The sequence below is a fragment of the Pinus tabuliformis genome, chromosome 4_1 (genome assembly GCF_031772625.1).
Source record: "Pinus tabuliformis cultivar Carrire ecotype Pingquan chromosome 4_1, CPIR1, whole genome shotgun sequence".
NCBI lineage: Eukaryota > Viridiplantae > Streptophyta > Pinopsida > Pinales > Pinaceae > Pinus > Pinus tabuliformis.
The window spans coordinates 194,255,798-194,278,746 of record NC_142303.1 but is presented as its reverse complement, the minus strand read 5'-3'; the positions used below and the strand labels follow the sequence as shown (position 1 = coordinate 194,278,746).

At 34.2% G+C, this 22,949-nt stretch overlaps 1 pseudogene; it reads left to right on the top strand.

Moving 5' to 3' along the window:
- Positions 1–17,142: 17,142 nt before the first annotated feature.
- Positions 17,143–18,789, top strand: LOC149174884 (hypothetical protein At1g04090 pseudogene; annotated as a pseudogene).
- Positions 18,790–22,949: the final 4,160 nt, after the last annotated feature.

Below are 22,949 nucleotides of genomic sequence, written 5' to 3'. Positions count from 1 at the left end.
TGAAAATAACTTGTTAAAATGATGAACACAAGTACATAATGAAAATCAATTTAGCTACAGTAGGATTTCTAACTTAGTAGATTCAGAAATTTTCACACAGCATCAGAACAATTGCAGATCAAGAAGGAATGAAGCCATCAGCGAAAGGACATAGGAAAAATATGTGCGTGAAGATAGTTGTCCTAAGAGACAACACAATTTTAGGCCAAGAGAGCAAAGGAGGGGTGATGTAGTCACCAAGATAGGTTCACGTAGAGCCTACATCAGCCTAATTGGGTGACATTCTTGCTACAGAGGGAAACACAATGGTTATTGGGCCATGACAGAGACTGTTGAGTCTCATTTTTCCAATTTGTGTGGCTAGAGGTGTAGAACAAATTTCATTTGGCATTTTTGGTGGGGTGTTGATTCTGTTGGTGTAGAATAGTACCTAGTGGGGCAGAAGCAAAGTAGAGGGAATCAGTTCCTCAGAAGATTTCTTGTGAAGAAATCTAGATCCAGTGTTGAGTAGCAACAAATAAATATCAAAGAACGGTGGTTCGACAGTGGTTGGCAAAAGGATTTCCGTGAATGAAATCAAAATTTAGAGGGAGCTTGTTCCTTAGAGGATTTCTAGTGCCAAATTAATCCAGATCCGAGTTTCGCTGGAGCAGCAACGAAGAGGGAGAAGAGAACCAGTTCAACATTCATTTGAGCAGAGATGATCATTAGTGGACGAAGGGATCACGATAGGTTGGATGGAGCATCCAACTTCGTCATCTGGAAGGCTAAGATCCTAGCAATTTTGGATAAAAATCGCATCAAGGACTATGCATTGAGGGCGCTTGCTGTTTCTGTTGATGTAGATCCTCTCAAGAAGTATGAGGAGGCTCAGGCGAAAGCGAAGTGCATGATCTTGGACGGGGTCAAGGATCATGTGATCATACATATTGCTGAGAAAGACACAACAAGGGAAATATTGGAGACCTTAACCACATTATATGAGGGAACTTTTGTTCAGTGGGATATTTTTCTTGAGAGTCAGCTAAGACAGTTTCAGATGTAGAAGGGAGAAGAAATCGATCCCTTCCTTTTTAGGTTACAAAGGATCCGTGACCAGCTAACTTTCGTATGGTATACACCAGATGTTGAATTTATGGTCAGCACTACCCTGAATGTAGACACTGAAGACTAGGAAACCTTTGTCCAAAGCATCTTGGGTAGGTCTTCTCTTCCCAGTTGGGAGGAGTTGTGGGAAGGTCTTCGACAGGAAGAGATCAGAGGGTCGACCAAGGCAAGAAGTAGCAGCAAAGGGATCATAATCAAGAAGGAGGAAGAGGAGGATGAGGCTCTCACATCAACAAGACAACAAGGATAACCGAAATGAAATAAGAAGGATGTATCCAAAGTTATATTCTTTAGATGTGGAGAAATGGGTCATTTTTCCATGCAGTGCCCTCGAAAGAAGGGAAAAGAAGAGATTCTAACTCAAAGGCTGCTCTAGTGAAAGCTATTTAGGATACTATAGATCTTATCAGCTCCATTTATCACTAGGCATTGGGTATACTTACGGGTGCACATAGTTATTTTCGGAATTTCCAAGCAGATGCAATAACTTTAGAAGTGTCTTTGCATTCCTCTCTTGAAAATGAAATGACTCGCATGTCATATTTGGTAAAGAATGGTAGGCTTCTTGAAAAGGTTTTACGTTCAACAAATAACTCGCTCAAATGTTTCATGAGTATTTCTTTTTGTATTTCCTAACATCTTCTGGTAGATTTATTTCTATTCGAGTCTACATGATACCCTTTGCTCTTTTTGTTGTTCCCGTGGCAATCCTTGTTGTGGCCCTATTCTCATATATAAGTGGTCGTCTGAACCATTTAGGCAAGTATTATGATGGATCTACCCCTTAAGTTTATTCTGAATCAGAGTTAACTCATACAAATATAATAAGGTTAGCCTTAGGAACTCATACTTCAAGTCAAGGGATAGATGTCATCAATTTAGGTCTCAACCTTTTTTCACAAGAAAAGTTGTTCTCCTTGTTCACTGGTGGGAAACTCTAGTGGCCATGTTTCCTTACATGATATGCAGACTCTCAACATAGGCATTCAATATGGAGTTATTTATTTGTGCTATCGTATCCTATTTAACTTTATTTGTGTAACATGGTGTTTTAGGTGTGTTGTTGCACAAAATGTCTAGGGATTACGATAACATAGAGATTGGGGATCAGCATGACAGTCCCCTATCTGAGTCATTGTCATGGTGTCTAGAAATTCTATTAAAACCCTTAGAGTTTGAACCAGGGTTAGAACTTTGAGGAGGAATTTGATTTGGGAAGTTGGTTTAACAATGCAAAAATATAGGTTCTTGTCACTGAGATTTTGACGATTCCTTCTCTTAGAGGTGATGGGTTTGTAAGACTTAACAGAGAGCCCGAAAGAAGATTCCATCTTGAAGATCCCAAGAGACCCCACAATGAGATAACTAAAGAACAATCTGAGATTGGCAATTATGCTATTCTGTCTAACTCCATAATTCCTCTCGATGATAAGGTTGATGGAAATATTGGGGATCTCAAGGATAAAATATGGTACATGTATTTTGACGGTGCATCATCTAGGCATGGTAAAGGTGATGGAATTGTATTATAGTCTCCCCTTGGTCATGTTTTTAAGTTTTCTTATAGATTGGAATTCGAAGTGACCAAAAATGTTACCGAATATGAAGCTTTTTTTGGGGCCTTGAGTTCGTAAAGGCTTTACGAGTTAAGTTGCTTAGTATCAAGGAGATTCTGAATTAGTTATCATGCAGATTAGAAATAAATGAACATGTAAAAATCAAAGGTTATGGAGTTATCAAAATGTTGTATTGGGATACTATGGAGTACTTCGATGCCCTTGACCCTGAAGTTATCCCAAGAGAGAAAAATATTTTGTGGATGAGCTTGTTGTAGTGCTTGTACTTTGCAGTTATCTGATGGGTTGATCAAGGATAAGATAAAAATGGAAGCTATTTTTGGACCTTCTATTCCAGATAATTCAGAGAATTGGAAAGTTTTTGATGATGAGAAACAAGTGATTCATTTTCTTGATAATTTGGATGAGTTTGAATTTTTTTGGATAGATTCTAAGGAGGATGGATCTGATGATCATGAAGATATTATAAATCCTACTCCTAGGAATGTTGTTGCTTTAGAGCAACACTTTGATCGGAATGATGCCACAAATATGAAAGAGGAAAATAAAATGGATCTAGGTGAGTTCATCGAAGTAAACATTGGTACATCTATTGATCTCAAGATTGTCAAAATTGGTAAGGGTACTAATGACGAAGAAATGAAAAATTTAACCAATTTACTTCATGAATATCAGGATGCTTTAGCATTTTTTTATGATGAATTAAAATGTTATAGGTAATATGTCATGGAGCACACTATCCCTTTAAAAGAAGAAAACTCTAAACCCTTTCTCAAAATCTTAGGCAAATCAATCCTAAGTTATCCCCTTTAGTTCAAAAGGAGTTTTCAAAGATGCCTGCAACTAGAATTATTACTCAAACTAGGCATTCAACATGGTGTTTCAACCTCGTGATTGTTAGGAAAAAGAATGGTACAATTAGACTTTGTGTCAATTTTTGAAACCTTAATCTAGCATGTAAAAAAGATAATTACCCTTTGCCAAACATGGAGACAATGTTGAAAAGAGTAACTGAATCTGGAATGGTGTCATTGCTAGATGGTTTTTATGGATATAATCAGGTATGGGTTAACAAATAGGATTGTTACAAAACTACATTCACCACACCCTGCTGTACTTTCAAATATATTAGGATGTAGTTTGGATTAACCAATGCTGGGGCTACTTTTCAAAGGGATATGGATTATGCTTTTAAGGGTTTAATCGGGAAAATTGTTGAAATTTATCAGGATGATATTACTGTTTTTTCTAAGGATGGTATTAGTCATATAGGTCATCTTAGGAATTTTTTTTATAAGTGTAGAGAGTTTGGGATATCCTTGAATTCGGCTAAGTCTGTTTTTTGGAGTAACTAAAGGGAAATTACTTGGTCAAATCATTTCTAAACATGGGATAAAGATTGATCCTGAAAGAGTTGAGACAATCAAAAATATTCCTCTCTCTCATAATCTTAAATCCCTTCAGTATTTCCCTGGAAAAAAAAATAAATTCTTAGAAGATTTATTCTAAATTACGCAAAAGTAGCTAAGCGTATTCAAAGTCTTCTGAAGAAGCATGTAAAACTTTTATGGAAAGAAGATGACAAAATGGGATTTCATGAAATGAAGGGTGCTATTGCCAAAGTTCCTGTTTTAGTTAATCCTGGTTATTCGAAGGATTTCATGATTTTCTCTTTCGCTTTTGAAGATAACATTGCTGGTGTTTTATTACAGAAAAAGAAGGATGGTCACAAGAAACATATTTCTTTCATGAGTAGAGCGCTTCAAAACTCTGAATTAAATTACACTACCATGTAAAAGCAAGCCCATGACTTAGTTAAATCTCTTAAGAATTTAAGAACTTATGTGGGTTATTTCGAAATCATTGCTTTTGTCCCACATTCTGCAGTTAAAGATATATTAACTCAAACTGATTGCTTAGGGAATCGTGCTAGGTGGGTTACTAAAATATAAGAATATGACTTGGAGATTAGAACCACCAAGTTAGTCAAAGGTCAAGGTTTGGCTGAAATGATGACTGAAGGTAATGAGAAAGATCTTGGCTTGATTTGTCTTAACAATTCATCTTCCTTTGAGCTACAAATATTAGGAGAGCATGAGTGGTACAAGGATATTATTTATTACTTGTTAAATCCTACGTGTCCTAACCATTTAGTTTCTCATAAAAGAAGGGCTCTTAGATTAAAATCCACTAAGTATTGCCTCATGAAGGATGGCCATGGATGGAGAAATCCTAAGGGCATAGTGTTTAGGTGTGTTGATGAATTTCAGTCAAAGAAGTTAATTTCTAAGTTTCATTTGGGATTTTGTGGTGGTCATTATGCTGCTAGAACTACTACCCATAAAATTTTGAGAGTTAGTTATTATTGGAATTTGATTTTTTCTTATGTGCATAAGTTTGTCACAAGTTGTCAAGCCTGTCAACTATTCACTGGGAAAGAGAAGCTTGCTACCCTACCCTTATAAACCTATGGTTGTGGAGGCACCTTTTTAGCATTGGGGTTTGGACTTATTAGGAAGTTTCATGAAAATTATAGCAATGACTACTCATGGATTTTAACTACTACTGACTATTTCACTAAATGTGTGGAGGCCATTCCTGTTAGGAATTCGACTGAAAAGGTCATTATGGACTTCATTGAAAATAATATCATTACTAGATTTGGTGTCCCTACCAAAATCACCACTGATAATGCCAAGGCTTTAAGTTCTTCAGAGTTTTCATCTTTTTGCTTTAAGTATGGCATTGTCTTATCTCATTCATCTAATTACTATTCTCAGGGTAATGGCCTTGCTGAATCAAGCAACAAAAGTCTTATAACCACTATCAAGAAGATAGTAGGAGATAATAAGCGATTTTGGGATAGTAAAATCAAATATGCTTTATGGGAAGATAGGATTATGAAAAAGAAAGATACTATTAAAAGTCCCTTTGAATTAGTTTATGTCTTGGATGTTACTTTACATGTTCACCTTAAATTGTCAGCTTATCAACTTCTTCAACATTTTTCTACTGATAAAGATGTTGTCCAAAACATAATCAATCAGATTGTTGAGTTGGATGAAATTCATAAGACAGCTTTTGATAATATGTGTAAAATTCAATCTAACATTAAGAAAAGCTTTGATAAATCATCTCGATCTAGATATTTGTAGGTTGGAGATGGGGTACTTCTTTGGGATCGCAAGAATGAAAAACCAAGAAAACATAAGAAGTTTGACAATTTGTGGTTGGGACCGTACATTATCTGAGACATTACTGGGCAAAATTAATTCCACTTGAGAATATTGGATGGTGAACCACTTGACTTACCTACAAATGGCCAAATTCTCAAGCTATTCTTCAAAGATGACATATAATGCCATGGGGCATCCTTTGTATTGTATTTATAACCCTACACCTTGTCATTTCAACATTTCGTTTCTGATTTAGGATTAGATTTACTTTTCATGTTAAAAAAATTGTTGATGAGTTTTTATTTCATGTTATTGGTGTTATATGATGATATTTGGAGGGATGCTACTTATGTAATTTTGTGTGTTTCTTGGATGCAGATTCTAGATTCTCACATTCCTCCGACAAATCAACGGGTCTCCAAGTAGAGACAGATGTTGACCACTCTGTGTCAACGACCCCATAGCATTACACCCCTTTTTTGTCAAAAGGGATCTATCATGTTCAAGTGATCACGTCATTCAGATTTCATTATCAGTTGACAATTTTTTAAAGATGTAAACCCATTCTGCATGGCTTTAACGTAAATGATCTCAGTAAGACTATCATGTATGTAACAACCTAGGTAAGCATAGTATTTTGATGACGATTTCTACCCTATGAGGTTTTTTGTCTTACCGATTCATCTATGTCTCTAGACACAAATGATCGACATAGTTTTTCCCTCCAACCTCACCCCAAAACTAGGGTGTATTTTGTCGTCAAGATAATGAGTCATAGTTTTTTTATCGAGTCCTTGTAAAATTAATTTGGAATAATCCTAGCTAATTGGCTAGATTATTTTATTATAGATTACTTGGTCTACTAGATCATATTTTGTTTCGGAGAAATGGGTGAATGTTGAGGGTCTATAATGAATGGGTGTTCCCCCTTCATGTATTAAATTGTAAAATCTTCATGTAAAAAAATTAGTGCATGATCCATCATAATTAGACACCATGGCTAAATATTAGAGGGTTGGAAAAATTATTAATCTCCTCGTCAATCAATTAATTAAATTTTCTTGCAAAATTAAATTAAATCCTAAGCCATAAATTTAATTAATTTTGTGTCATAGTTAAAATTAAATTCTCCAAAGGTGAAATTCGTGGGTTTTAAAATATTTAATTTTTGGAGGTTCTCGGCCAAGGGAATATTGAGGAAATCAAGATATTTTGGACCTTTGGGCCTTGGTGGTTAAGTCAAAGTCAATTTTTTTAGGAAATTAACTCAAAAATTCGATTTTCCTCAAAAATTAAATAATTTTGACAGTGATGATTAAAGATTAATTAAATTTTATGAATGGTCAAGATTAATTTGATAGGGATCAAGGCAACTAGCCATTGGAAAATTTTCCTGTAAATTAGAGGTCGGCGTTAGTTTGTTTTTTCATCCGATTTTTGAATTGTGTACTAAGCTTTCAAGCTCTCTTGTATACTTTTTGGATTAATGCAAAAGTCTTGGGGGTATCAACGTGCAATGGTGTTCCTCTTAATGAAAGTATGGTAATATTGTTTCAAATCCCGCTTAATGTTATGTGAAAACTATCAATCAATAGCTCTTTTAGAATAATCTGAATACATTTATCTTATTCAGTTTGTTGGATGTAGGGTAACATTTTTATTTTTGATCAAAGTAGCAGTATCTCTATTTCTTCATAATTTCATTGTTGTTCTATTTCCTTACTTAGTTTGATGGTTGATCTAGTGTTTGCAGGAGATCTCTGAGGTTTTCATTGAGCATTTGGGGATAGTCCTCAATTGGACTAACCAACTCTCAACATATATTTTCCGAAGATCCTACCCCATATAATCTCTAGGATTTATCTAACGATAAATTCTTTTTCTGCAGGGTGTTTTTGGGCTAGTACCTCTCTAAAAGATCAAAATATTTTAAATACTTGTGGAAAATTTGATAGATCTAGCTAGTAAGAGCCTTGGATTATCGTACCTTGGTGCGGAGTTGGTCTCATATTCCTCAGATCAGATAGATTTACAACCTTTGTGCATAGATCTGTAAATTTTTTAGATTTGAAATTTTTTTAACTTGAGTTTCTTGGGTTTTATTTATTTTTGTATATCTCGGTTCTAGGTATTTCTATTTTCATTTTTTCAGGTGTAGATCTGAAAGAGAAGTTTAATTTGAATCTAGATCTACACCCTCGAGGGAAAGATCTAGCCTCAATACCATTTTGTAGGGACATTATTCAAGATTATTTTCAGTCTGAGGGTTTCAAATTCAGATATCAGGATTTTTCTAAGAACAAATCTTAAAGTAGAAATATGTTGGCTTAAAATTTAAAATCCTGGGTAATTTTTTTATTTTTATTTATTTATTTTTTTTCTCTCAGATTCTTGGGCAACCATTTTCCACTACGTTTTCTCCTCTCTCTGGAAAAATTCAATTTTTTTTGTTGCCTATGTTTTTTTCTTTTCTTTCCCTCTCTTTGTCTTCCTACTTCTACCTTACTCCCGCCTGTGTTTTTCCATTTTTCTCCCTCTGTGTTTTTCTTATCTCTGCTCACAGCTCCTTTCCTTCACTGATCCCTTTCCTGCGTTTCTTTTAATCCGTAACCCTTGTTCTTCCATCTCCCGCAGTCCCCTTTCTTCTCCCTCATAGCTCGTCGAACCTGCTAGCTAACCCTTCCGGGCAGCTCCATTCACATCCCTTTCATCTTTGCTCGTTGCTCCCTTGTCGCAACCCTCCCCACATCCTCCTTTCTCCTATCCTCTTTGCTACCTGTAGGTTTCTCCTCCTCTTATCTGCCACCAACATACATACAACATTCAATTTCCTTTTTTTTTTCTTTTTACATTTTTTCTTTTAATTTCATTAGGGTTAGGCTTCTAACAAATTAATTAAATTCTATTTTTTATGAGAATGATTTTCACAATTTTTTTTTTTAAATTTAAAATTTTTATTTGTTGTTGTTTAAATTAAAAAGAAACTTTAAAATTTTTTTTTTTTTTTTTTTTTAGTGTGAATTTGATTTCTTTTTATAAATCGAAAATTTTTGTTTTGATTTTTTTTTTGACATTTTGATTTTGTTTGACAAAAAAAATAAAAAAATGAAAATTTTGATTTCTATCTTTTAATATGGCTTTGATGTTTCTAAAGAATTAAATAAAAAGAAATCTTTGTCCTTTCACATTAAAATTTCAAATTTTTATGTGGCCTTTGGCCCATTAAAAATTTAATTTATTAAGCCTTTTGATTTTTTTACTTTTGTCACATTAAAAAACTTAATTAATCATTCACCATATTAAAATCATCATTCATGAACCTTAGCACATTAAAATTGCCAAGGGAATAATATAAACTTTTATCTAAAGTTCCTTCTTGGGGTTTTTGTGCTTAAAGGGTTTAAGACTTTAAAATTTTAAAGGGAGAAATTTTGTGAAGTTAAACATTTTAACTTTCTCTATGGTCAAAACACATTTAAATATTTTTTAAATCATCTCTAAAGTTTGACTACAGGAAAGCAATACATTTTTCTGGATTTGCGTCATTTAAGAAAAATCACTTTAATTCTGGAATTGTTTGAATTATTTAGCATTTGAATTTCATGGTTCTTCATGGTATTTAATTTCAAAATTTAATTGCTAAAGTATTTTGCATGCTAAGTTTTTGAGCATTTTCTTATGCTTGACATCTATTGGTATTTCTCATTGTTTAAGTAATTATAAGTATGGTTTAATTACTTGAATTATTGGATATTTATTCCATATCTTTTGAGAAATTTTCAAGTAATTGTTAAGTATTTTTTCATAGAACTGTGATAAATTGCATATCTTTCATTTCTTAAACTGAGTATTTTTTAGCATCTATTGGCATTGATATTATATTGTGAAGAATCTTTTGTTCTCTTTGAGCTATAATTGTATTAAAAATATTTGAAATAAGCTTGTGGTTTTATTGTGATATTGCTGAGAAGTTTAGCTTATTGCCTTTGTCTACTGAAGTGAACATTCATTTTGGCTATTAAGGGCTTTGACATAAAACTCTAAAGCAGATCGTGGCATAAGCGCTTTCAATCCTTGAATCTAACTTCATCTCATATTATAATCATCTTGTGCATTTTCATATTAAGTTAGTTATGCATAATTAAAATTTACTTCCAAGCATAAGCTTGGTTGATAGAGAGATAGGTACCCATCTATATTTGCTTAAAAAACCTACTTTTAATAGTACTTAAAACAATGGCCTTGCAGTCGTCACAGCCACAACTCTCTGTAGTTCTAGGGCCACCGGGTATGTTAGATTTTGAGGAGAGGTATCGTTAATCACACCTTAGTGTGCTTCACCTTATCTTCTCTCTTCCAAATACTACGAAATCGGGCTCAATATAGAAAGGATCGAAGGGTTAAAACTTAGATAGGCATTTAACTAAAATTAACCAAGTTTCCTACATCTCACATTAGTTTTAGGATCTGCATTTCATATAAGATAGTGATTGATCTAAGTGGCAGTTGCAAAATCAATAACTTGGTCCTAAATTTCATAGAAAGATAGTTGACTCCATAAGGCACTGGTATCAATTGTTTAAATCTAATCGAATCTTATAAGTCTTGTAAATAAAAAACAAGTACTTGGTTGCTTCACCGTGTCTCCCGAATTGGTTGGTTCCCAAATAGTTCTCCTTCATTCCATTTCCATAGGGTCTACCCCCCTTAGCCTGTTGTAGGAGGATAACTTAAACATAGAGATTGGGGATCATGGTGATAGCCCCCAATTTGGGTCATTTTCGTGGTGCCTAGACATTTTGTGTGACAACAAGGTGTAATTTATCCCAAGTTTGGCATAGCAAGAAGCAAACAAGGAACACCATAGTGAAGGTTGGGTTGCTTTGAAAGCATTTACCCTCTGAACTACTACTATTGGCTTGGTGATTATGCAAGTTATTAATTTTACTATTGGACAAACATTGTTTGCCTTTCTATAGGAGGACTTAGTAGGGTATTCAAGGCATCCCACATGATGTTCTTGCGCAAGAAGTTATGTCATGTACTTCATTATGTCATTAAAGGTGGAGAATGATAATGTTCGTGAAGAACCAAATGTGGCAATAGTAAAATTGACTCCATACAAGTTTCTAAGACTGTTCAATAGTAATAAAGGAAATTGTCTCAAGATCTTCAACGAAATTCTCAATAAGGGTTGGGTTCATAACACATGTGAATACCTCATGACTTGCCTTTTGTTGTAAATACTATTTTGTCATGAAAAATCATCATGAGTCATTAGAGAGTCACGAGGAAGTCAAAAAGTCATGAGGGTAGGTGAAAGGTTAGGGTAGGCGAACAATCATCTCATTCCTATGAATATACCCTCATGCCTAATTTGTAATTGATTTTAGCACTTGAGCTAGGACTAGCATTAGATAGTTGATTTGTGCTTAAGGAGCTAAAGGCACTTAGCTCTTGGTAGTTAGTAGGGTGAGTTCTGGTGAGGCTAGGGTTTTTCATTGGAAGATGGTATGAACAACCCATGTTCCACTACTGGGCCTTGATGGTTTGCACGACTTGTACTTGTATTTCAACAACATTAATAAGTTCTTCACTTTTGGCATTGATTCATGTGCTTCTTCATTTTGGTTATATTGGTTGTTTAGTATTTCCATGGTGTTTGTAAGTGTGTATGTGAGTGATATGTTAATGAACTAGTTCAGGGCTTATGGTTTGCATGTCTACTTTGAATCTTTGCTTTCTTATTCAACGCAATGTTGGTAACTTATTGTGAACTGATTCACAGTTAATTTCTGACAACTTTCTTATTTGCATATGTCTGAGATGGTTTTAGCTCACTAACCCTTCTTAAGGCATACTTCTCCTTATTGTTTAGTTGTTGCATTCTTGTATCTCATTATGTACGTTATCAATAGTGGATTGACCTCATTCCTATTGTTCGAGCATTTCTTTCTTGCCCTTACTCTAACATCCTCGCATTTGATAGCCAAGATCCAAACCTACATGATGGCACTCGAGCCCACATACATACTGGATGGGACTCCTATCCCAAACGGTGTGACATCTAATTGAGACTTCACACCGGGGAGACACCCTCGATGTTGGTGGGAAAATTTTCCCCATCAACAATTTCTCTATGTCAATCTTGTTCACCTTAGGGTTATCAACTATCACTTCGCTTTTCCTTACCAAGTTCTCTTCTGACTTCTCTTGGTGCATTGTTATTGGGATTTGGGGTAAATCCAATTTTAATAATAACACTGAAAATGTCCATAATGCACTTTGCCCTCATGTAGACCCCTCAACACTCTTTCAACCATTAAAGTTTACTCATGTCTATATACACTAAATTTGTTTAAACACATTGACTAAGCCCGGTTCTTTTTGGATGTTGAATTTTAATGTCATGTTTAATTGAGAATATCTTTTCCCTCGTGCACAAAAATTAAGAATACTTTTCTCACAGCTATTTCTTTGTCATCTAGAGTAGTTCAATGAGATATTCATTCAAAGTATCTGCATGAAAATTTAGTAAAGCATGTATTTGTATGAAAATTTAGTAAACCATTTAAGCTCAATGGTTGTCTTATATAATTGATTGCTTGTTTTTGAGCGGATGGTTGGGCAGATTCTGGGAATCAAGACAAACATACCATACTTGCAAGATAAATATTGGACTTTAACTTTGCTGTTTGAGTCTGCGATCCACATAATCTCACAGCATCTATAATCTAAATCTAACCGTACATTTTAGAAAACCTAACAGGATCTATAATACAAATGTAGCAGTCAAGTTATTTTATTTTTTTTACAATTAAGTTTACTATAGTTTAATTCATCTATTGGATGAAAATGTTTTTAATGATCTGCGATCACTAGGATTATGATAAGGTGGGTAAAATTTGGAGAAGTTTGGGAATAATTTAATTCCCAAAATAACTTCTCTCCTCAACTTATTGCAATAAAATGATGTTTTAACATAAAATTTGATGGAAACTGGAAACTAATTTATCCTTCGGATTGTCCATTTCAGAGCTTGCTAATTTGCTCTGAAAGTTACATGTGTTTCTGCTATAAGTCAGTCGGGACTGGACAATGGACAGAGTCGAGACTGCAATGGAGAGAGTCGCCACTGGACAATGGAGAGAGTCGAGACTGCAATGCAAAGAAATTCCAACAATGCTCCTAAATTATGTTCTATTATGCGCACATATATAACATGAACGAGATATGGTAGGTTATCAATGGTTGGTGTGTGCTTTGAGACATGGCATAATCAGAATAATTCAAACTAATTGGAACCATCAATAAATGACGGAGAAAACGATTTGAATTGACTTTATGCAAAATACAGCCAATGAAATATCAAATTGAAGCATAAAAGCCTATCACGAATTTCTAGAACCAAAATACAACAACTTAAATTTCGAAGTCAACGATCTCCAGTCAACCTGAAAAGCAGAGTCGTGCAGTGATGCACATCAATCCAGAACCTGTCAATTATTTAGCCCCTGTAACATCCAAGGTCCCTCTATATATGGGTGGTTAATATCCTATTATTATTTAGGCGCAATTACAGGTGCAATCTACAGGACTTGTCTAAGCAGCCTACTATTTCAGCTGGATGGCCAGTTTAGTGGAGACGTTTTTCCTTTTCAAAAGATTTGAAATTGAGTGTTTAATTTGTTTTTTTTAATAGTGGAAATGAATTGAAGCAGTTAAAGGCATAACTTAAATTTTAAAAAATTCCAGATATTTCCGCAAGATTTAGCTGAAAAACCATTTTTTTTAATAGCCTGGGTAAAATATACTTATATTTTGTATTTTTAAGCTGTAATTTTGATAATATAATTTGTGACTAGATTGTGATTATAATATATATTTTACAGTAAAAAAATTCAACAAATCTGTATAATATATCGAGCAAAATTAATTGCAGTTGTCTATAATGAGATTTTTGGAAGCTTTTCTTGTAGGTTTTTCTGGTCAAAATCTGGCAGTAAATTCATTGGAATGGCAAGTTTGATAGCTAGTTTCTGCACAATCAAAGCGTTCCAGGGTTTTCCAGGGTACTGAATCCAAATATGCAATTAAAAAACCATTTTAACTGCAACAAATCAAGATTTAACCTCAATTTCTTCCGCCCGATTACCGGACTCGCCAAAAAATCTATTATAGACAACTCCAAATTAATTCACAAAATTAACCCAACAAATCTTGGGAATACCCACAAAATCAATCAAAAATACAAAGAGAAAAGAGCCAACCACTTAGGTATCTGAATAAGTCAGATTTTGAATTTGTGAAGATGTATGTTTCAAGGCATTGTACATTCGCCTTGTCGTTTCTCCTACCAATAACACGTTGTCTTCCCCTTGACTTGATTTTGTCAATGTGGGATGTATATTCGCGTGATCTTGCTTTTGGTGAATCAGACCTATCTTTGATTTTCTAAAGCTACACGTTCTATATGTATATTCACTTAACGCCTTTTTCTGTGGATCACAGGTTGCCATGATTGCGATATTGATTTTGTCCAGTTGTGTATGTGTTAAACTAACATGTATAATCACATTGCCCCACTTTTTTTTCGTGTGAATCTTTATCCTTATTTTGTTTTTGTCAATTAAGTGAATCTTGATTCTTATTTTCATTTTATGAAGATGATAGTGTTAAGTGGGATTCTTACTTATTCTTTTCTCCGTATTGTATAAATATGTTATATTTTGCAAATTTTGGTAGGAATTTAATAAAAAAAATTATTTTTAAATTTTAATTTTAATTATTTAAAATGATTCTTATCCAACACTGGAAGAATATGCTTTGTGACTTCATTATGGTTCAACAAAACTTTTCCCACCAACGTCTTCGTCTAACAATACACGTCAAGTATTTTTATGTATTAATTGTGTCTACCATGGGTATGACTAGTGTCAGGGACCTTAGCTACCACTTTACCTGTAACGTTTATATCTGATAAGTAGCCATGTTCTCCTCTAATACTTCTCTCCACCTTGAATATCTCAGTGTGAATCATAGGTAGCGTCTCAGAATGACATAGGCTATTTGAAGCTTATGCCCACTAACAAGCTTGCAATCTTGCTCAAGCTTCGTAATATGCAACACCTCTATATCACCTAGCCCTCTATCTTGGCATGATGAGCGCCCTGGGCCTCGAACTGGATTGCATAAACAATGAGGCGTTAGCAAGGGTGTCCAAGTCGTGATGAGAAAAGCTAGCGAGAGTGTAACAAAATGAATGGATAATGCAGATTGCACAATGATGGCTCTCGTCAACGATAGGATATTGTCTCAAGAACTCTTGCAAATGTGGATGGGGAATAGGAGGAAAGGCATTAGCAAAGAGGAGTGGTTGCAAGTCCTCTAACAACGTCAACCAGTTACTAGGGGAATGCAAGAGGAAACAACCAGGCCAAATGGTAATCCAAACAATGGAACTTGGGGGTCTCATTGTTGAGCAAGACCATTCAAACAACAAAACCATTACAGAGTAGAGAATTAAGGGTAAAAAAATCCAAGGGAAATCATGGAAACAAGCGAGGGAGGGGTCGGAGTTATACCCATAGCATGGTTATCACAATGATTGCATATGAGAGAACTAACCTTCGTAATGAAATAACTTCGTTGTTCCATTGCCACTGTGTGTCATTAAACTACTATGGGGAGGGGACGATGAAGGGGTGGGGTTTGTTTCACACATCTCCACACATTAGAGTTAGGAGAGATGACCAACATGCCCCTCCAATGTGTCGTGTTTCCTTCCCACCCAATATGGGGGTTTGGAACTCTATCATTCACATACTTACCTAATATAAAGTTGATTCCAAGTGCTACCACTACAACTCCAAGATGAAGTGCACCACTCAACAACACGTGACCACATTTACTTTATATTTTCATGAGAATGTTAAGTGAATTCCCCCCACACACATAAACAAACTAACATACAAATGAAAATGATGATCATCATAGTTTTGTAAATTAAAGTTGTATTTCATAAAGTTATATGTTATATTTTATATCTTTTTAAGATAAGTATTCTTAAATTGCAATGGTGTAAAGTAAGGCTTCTTAAAAACTAATAATATTCTTTTTAATCTCTTTTGTATTCTAAATTTTTAAATTAAAAAAAAGAATAAAAAATAAAACAAACCCTCCAAAAACATCTTCTCTTGAAATATTAAACGTTTTATTGTGAAATATTAAACTTTTTTAAAATATTTGGGTGAGTTATAATTGGTTAATTCAAAAATATTTAAAATATTTCAAAAATTCATTAAAAATTCATTTTATTATTATGAATAATATATAAAATCAAAATAATTAATTTAATTTTAAAATTTTAATAAAACAAAATAAATTTAATTATATAATTATAATATTCATATTTGGATGATGATGTAGTTTTAAAATGAGAAAAAATATCCACCCAGGTATATGATGATATGGTTTTAAAATGGAAAATGATCAAAGGGCGTAACATTGTTCTCATAACTGAAAATAGGAGAAATTTAATATTGTTGGAAAGCTATCAATGAGTAGAAGATGATAGTGGTATTGAAATTGTGATTTGAAGTGATAGAAGAATGAAGATTTTTAGATAACCAATCTTCATAATGTACCTTGAAAGTCACGTCTAATACACCCCGCAACCCTAATATGGCATTAGTGGGTTGGGTGGGTCACAAAGTGGTATCAGAGCTAAAGTTCAATACTCCGGTTGAATGAGATAAAGAGGAGTGGAGTTTTTAGAAATAAAATTAGAGCTTAAAGTTCAACATTTAACTAAAAAATGTTAAAGTAGAGAGGGTTAAATTTTGAATAATTTCTTTTACTAACCTTATGAATTTAAATGTCATTAATTTATTTAGTTGATTTTTGAATTTTTCAAATAGTAGTTTCATACCATCACGATCTAGTGCTAGCATACCCCAAGATAAGTTAGTGTGTTTGTTGTTATTTATGTTTAATTTTAACTAACTTGTGTGTGTGCTTCCATCACATGTAAGAAGACACATTTCACAATAGAAAATAAAAGGAATGTGTAGCATAAAGGTTCAATACAATAGTTATAACATAGAATTTGGGAAAGGATTAGAAATAGTTATAGGGACTGGTTGAATTTTAGATTGAGGAAATTTCATATAGAATGTTCAAATGGAGTTGCTTGAATTCCTAATTGGAAGAGGGGATTGCCCCTACTTGAGTGCCCTAAGCCCTTCCTCCTACCTTCTACTCTCCCAATTTGGCTTCCTGACATGAGATTTACAAAGGGTAGTATTTGTTTTGGGGAGATTGAAGTGGCTCTAGTATTCACATTTGAAAATGTGTTGAGTTTCTATGAAGGAGGGCAGTATGATCAGGGATGTACTTTCTATTTTCCTACTAACTTACTAACAGGCATCATCATCTTAGGTCATATTGTGCACCCTAACTTTTCGCCTCTGCAATGATAGGTTCTTGTGGTCAAGGAGACTAATGTTTCTGCAAAACTCTCATCTCAATATAAACGTTCGAACAATGTATTGGAAGCCCCCACTACACCTTTGTTATTTTTGTGAGACGGTGAAAAGATTTGTAAAACATGAAAACTTCCAGCTCTTGCTAAACCATTGAATTATACTTTGGTTTCGAGTAGTGAATCTTATCTTGGGAACCAAAATGAATATGGCTACATTTGGTTGCCTTATCGCCCTCACGGTTACAGGGATTTGGGTTTTATTTTTACAAATACACAAGGCAAACCCTTTGTTCAGGAGGTGAGGTGTGTTAGGGAACACCTTACAGAAACATGTGAAACCAACGATGTCATCTGGAGTACTGATACAACCTCTCCCAAATTTCCTTTCAGTGCATAGGATATGAGATCAACTAAGCATGAAATGCTAGCCCAAGGGGTGTGCATTGCAATTGGCTACTGTAACAATTCTTATAATGCAGACAACACTCTCCCTGTTTTTATCTTGAAGAAAGTAAATTATGATATGAGTGGAATGCCCAATCTTGATTCGGTTCATGCATTCGTGAAACATTATGGCCCAACAATTTTCTTCCATCCAGACAAGGTTTAATTTCCTTCATCGGTGGGATGGTTCTTTGAAAATGGTGCATTAATATGAAAAAGGGACACTGAAACTATTGAACCTATTTCTAGCAATGGTTCAAATCTACCCAAAGGTGCGTTGAATGATCGAAAGTATTGGTTGGATTTGCCAAATGATGGTCGTGCAAATGAAGTTAAAAGGGGAATCTAGAAAGTGCAGAGGTCTATGTACATGTTAAGCAATGTGGTTTGTTTATCCCTTCAATGGTTCAGTCGCTGCTAAGGTTGGGATTTTCAATCTACCACTTGGATGAATTGGACAACATGTTTCTGCTTTAGAGCACTTCTTTTTATAGATAAGTAACTTCATTGGTGAATTATGGAAAATTTATTTCTTAGAACATAGTGGAGGTGAATGGGTCAGTGCCTCAGATTTGGAATACATGGAAGGCAATAAGGCGACAGTCTATTCTTCAAGAGGGCATGCAAGCTTTCTTCATCTAGGATATTTTCTTCAGGGTGATAGTAAACATGGAGTGGGTATAAGGAATGATGCAGTTCAAAGAAAATATTCGCTTTATAAAAGAAAAACTATCAAATAGTTGCAATGGGGTATATGTAGTCACTCGCATCACATGACATTCCCTCAGAGCCATGTTTGTTGCAGTACATCAAGGAATGGGGTTCTACGATTATGTATAACTTGCAAGTAGAGATACGTAAGGTATTGAAATATCTCCACTCTAAATTGAGGCATATTGTGGAAGATTCTCTTAATAAAATGCTTTATGAGCTTGTAGGCGAGGAAGGGCCAACAGGGCCCAAAGAGAAGGACAACTGGGAGACTGATGAAAGAGACTAAGCAAGTACTTTGTAGAAGCAAATAGATTTTGACTTTACTTTTTCACCATGAGGTTGTAATAGCCTCACCTTTTTCAACCCCACTTGCTTTGATTTCCATTGTTGTTGGTCTATCCTTAAATTTCAAGTGTAATAGAAGCAAAAACAAGTGTATAAAGTGATGACGAGATGCTTGGATTGAAGAAATGGGAATTTTGGATGCCTGCCAAGTGAATAGATTTGTACATAAAATATAAAAAATATGTAGGATGGGTTGGACATGAAGAGTGCTCAAAAGGTGGGAAAGAGGGTTTGGAAATGGGCACCCGCTTTTTACCAAAACTGTGATTTCTATGATATTATTTTCATGAGAAAAATCACACTTACAACTGGAAAGTGCCCAAAACTAGAATGAAAACCAACAAAATCATACCACAACTGGTGAATTATTACTCATGATATATATTTATTAGGTAAAAATAAGAAACAAGAGAAAATTCAACATATGTCAGATGCTAGATTGCTTAAATAACCGACTTCATAGAAACAGGGGCTTGTGAATAGGAAAATTCCATTCTAGTGACACTAAATATTACTTCTGCCATTGGTAGTAATACATAGTAAGGTACCTACCAAAGAATTGATATTTGATTTTCCTTTTCATTTGAGTAAACCAAGTTGAACAATCCCATATGATCCTTATTCTCAGGATTGGAATATAAGAAGGTGTTAATATAACATGTGAATGATCCTGAGATGATTCTCTTATCAATTGTTATATGGAGTATCCCTAATGTAAAAAATGCAACAAAAATTATTATTGCTTTAATAAAAACTCCATGCTTCTCTAAGAAAGGATAAATCACTTGTTCCAAAAGGGAAATGTAAATGAGGATGAGGAGTGGATCAAGCGCATGTTAATGGAACAAATATGTTCATGTTACACTAATTGTATATATTTTAAGATCAAATTAGCCATATGTTACTCTAATTCTTTTTAAAATATTTTACAATCAAATTAGCCATAGATCATTCAAGTGTGGTCTCATGAGGTTGGGTAAAGTGAGGTTTTCCTTTTGAAATAATGTCAGAGGGATAATGTTGCTTTATCAAGTATATATGAAAGAAGAACATTTTCCTTCAAAATGGGGTCAAGAAAATTTAGAACCTCAATTTTAGTTACTAATAGGATGGAGGGACTATAGGAGCTCTTCTTCTGGCTAAGATTGAGTAGATCATGTTTAGACAAAAGTTAAAATATGTTTTATCTTAATTTTCTAAATTATTATTGTTTTTTCCCTCTCTATGAAGTTACCTCTTCATGCTAGAAAAAAAATTGAAGCCCCACCTCGAAAATTCCATAGTTTTTCTCAGCCCTTATTTCTTATATAAGAATCCTCTCCATTTCTGGTCGTAATATGTATGATTGATTTATTAATGGTTCTACTAATAAAGTTCATTGCTTTTTCTTTCTGTGTAGTTCAATAACGAATTAGTGTATGTGATTGAGCATCCAATTCAGTTGAGAATTTTTGTTTATCTAATTCAGTTTCAACGCTAGTGTGAAAGAAAAGAAATTAATTATCCCAACTACTTTTAACTCTAGCTTAGTTTGAAGAATAGAAAAATTAACTAGCGTGGTCAATTTTGGTTTGTTCTAATAATACACTTAAATAAACTACAAGCAAGAAAAACCTTCATGTTTTTTGTTACAATTCCTTGTGAATAGAAAATCACCTACATCTGGTCGAGCCTAATCACAAAATTTCTGAGCCATGACACATGCCCACTCATTTGTATTTTTCTTGAAATACCCATGTTGATGCCTTTTGATTATACATGTACTGAAATAGAGGATCGGGAAGGAGGAAAACACATAAAATAAAATTACAGAAACTCATAAATTGTCTTATACTTAATGTAAAATTGACCAAACAAATAAAAAAAGAGTCAATTTAAATAGTGAAAATAAAACCATAATCACTTTAAATAATAGCTCCTAGGCATTCTATACATCTATTTTGGACCATTGAAAAAAATCACCACCTCTGCAAATTGTCATAATTAAGGAAAATTGATCATATAACTAAGATAAAATGTTTTTTTAAAGAATAAACAAGTATCATGCTTAATTTACATTGAGGTCACTTTAGATAATAGGCTTGATGATAAGGTGCACACTGTGTCGAATCATTGAAAGAAAAGAACACAAAATCTTTTAAACTTCACTCTATAAATAAATAATAAAATGGTTCTACAAAGGAGAAATATGAGGTAGGTTGAAGAGATTTGATTTCATTGGTTCACTGAGTGTCTGAGAAGAGCTAGTTGAAAACCTGTATTCGGTGAAAGAGCAGTAATGAAGGACAACTACAGGAAAAGCCCTATAACTAGAGTAATGAATTGAATAAGGAGGTTGGTTGATATTTTTCACTAGGCCTCTTCTTCCCACCTTCCATTAGCATCTTCATCCACAAGAAAAATGCACAACTAACAACAATCAAGGTGTAGGAAACTTTAACATAGAAATCAAGGCCAGGGATCATAGATTTAGGACTCATACTACCCCATCAACACAATCCTATACATATAATCAATCAAACAGTTCATCCAAACTAAGAAACACATGCTTAGTTGTACAGACATGGACTCCACGAAAGAATAAATGAGGCTGAGGTTGAGGGAAGATTTTTGAGATGACCCATGGTATGTTCTAGAAAATGGAATGATGAGGCACGTGTCCCTCATGGTATGTCCCACATGGCATTATGTTCTGGATGATTACTTTGTTATGTCCAAATGGTTACATACAAATAAAACGATGGTCATTCGTAATATATAAAATTTTCTTGAGCTAACTATGCCTTGTGCCTCACTATGAAAGGAAAGGAGATGGAGAAAATTCGATGTGGGGAAATTTTATTCAACAACTTGAGTGAACATTCAACTTTCAACAATTGAGAGAATGAACCATTAGGTTTTTAAGAGGTAGACTGCTACCATTTCCCCCCATTTATGTATTATTTGTTTCCAAATTTCATTCTGTCATTATATGTTTCCAAAATTTATTATGTCATCTCTACATATATTTTCATCTTTTTCTTTTTCTTTCCAAGTTGTCCCATTGTCAAAATCATGGTACCCCATCAAGAGAAAGTTTTACAATTCATTCAGACGTTGTGTAGACCATTTTAAAAATCATGGTACCCATTAAGGGCAGAGTTTTACTATTCATTCAGATGCAGTGTAGACCTTTGAGGTTTGAAGAATGCCACGAAGCTTAAAAATATTGACTTACCAAGTTTTCAGGTGTTTAAGTCATGTTTTGAGGGTTTAATGGCAATTTGCAAGTCATAGTACAGGATGTGCATGTTGAAGGCTTGGTGGGAATAAAAAAAAAATGTTGGGATTTGAATAATACATTTTGAATTTATGGGAAATAGTAGAATGAGAAGAATAATGCTTAGATTCTTGGCTCTTTTAGCATGGTGGCTTTAGCATAATTGTCCCTATTGATCAATCTCTCATTGTTGCCTTCGATAAGAGACACCGAGAGACCGGAGGCATTGTATTTCCACACAAAGTGATCAATTCTTCAAAACAAAAGTGACAACGCTCAACGCTCATCACTATTGGTAAGGCAGAGAGGAGGAAACCCAAAATACCACACAAAATAAAATATGAGTTACGAATCTTTTATGATCACATAAACTTGATTCAACTTGATTACAGTGAACCCATCATGGGGTATTTATGAATTTCATCTAGTCACTCTCATAAAATGACTTCAATATGGAAACACTCGCTAAATTTGGACTTCTCCAAATTTAGAATGAACACAACCTGACGCACACTTAACTCAATTAACTAAATCTCCTAAATTTAGCCAACTCTTCATGCAGGAGTAATTACAATTTCTAACACTCCCCCTTAATTATGACCGTATGAATCAACACAACTCAAACATGACTCAACATGACTCAACTATCCCTATTAGGCTTACATTAGAAATTTATTCAATTGTCATCAAACATGTATGTTGGTCTATGTCTCATCTAGGCTTACAATTAATGAAAACTTTTACAATTTTGCATTTTCTTTTTCTTTTCTTCCAACTTATATATCCTTGAAATTGCTTCATACTCTGTTGCACATTTTTGCTGTAGGCTCCATATTTCTTTA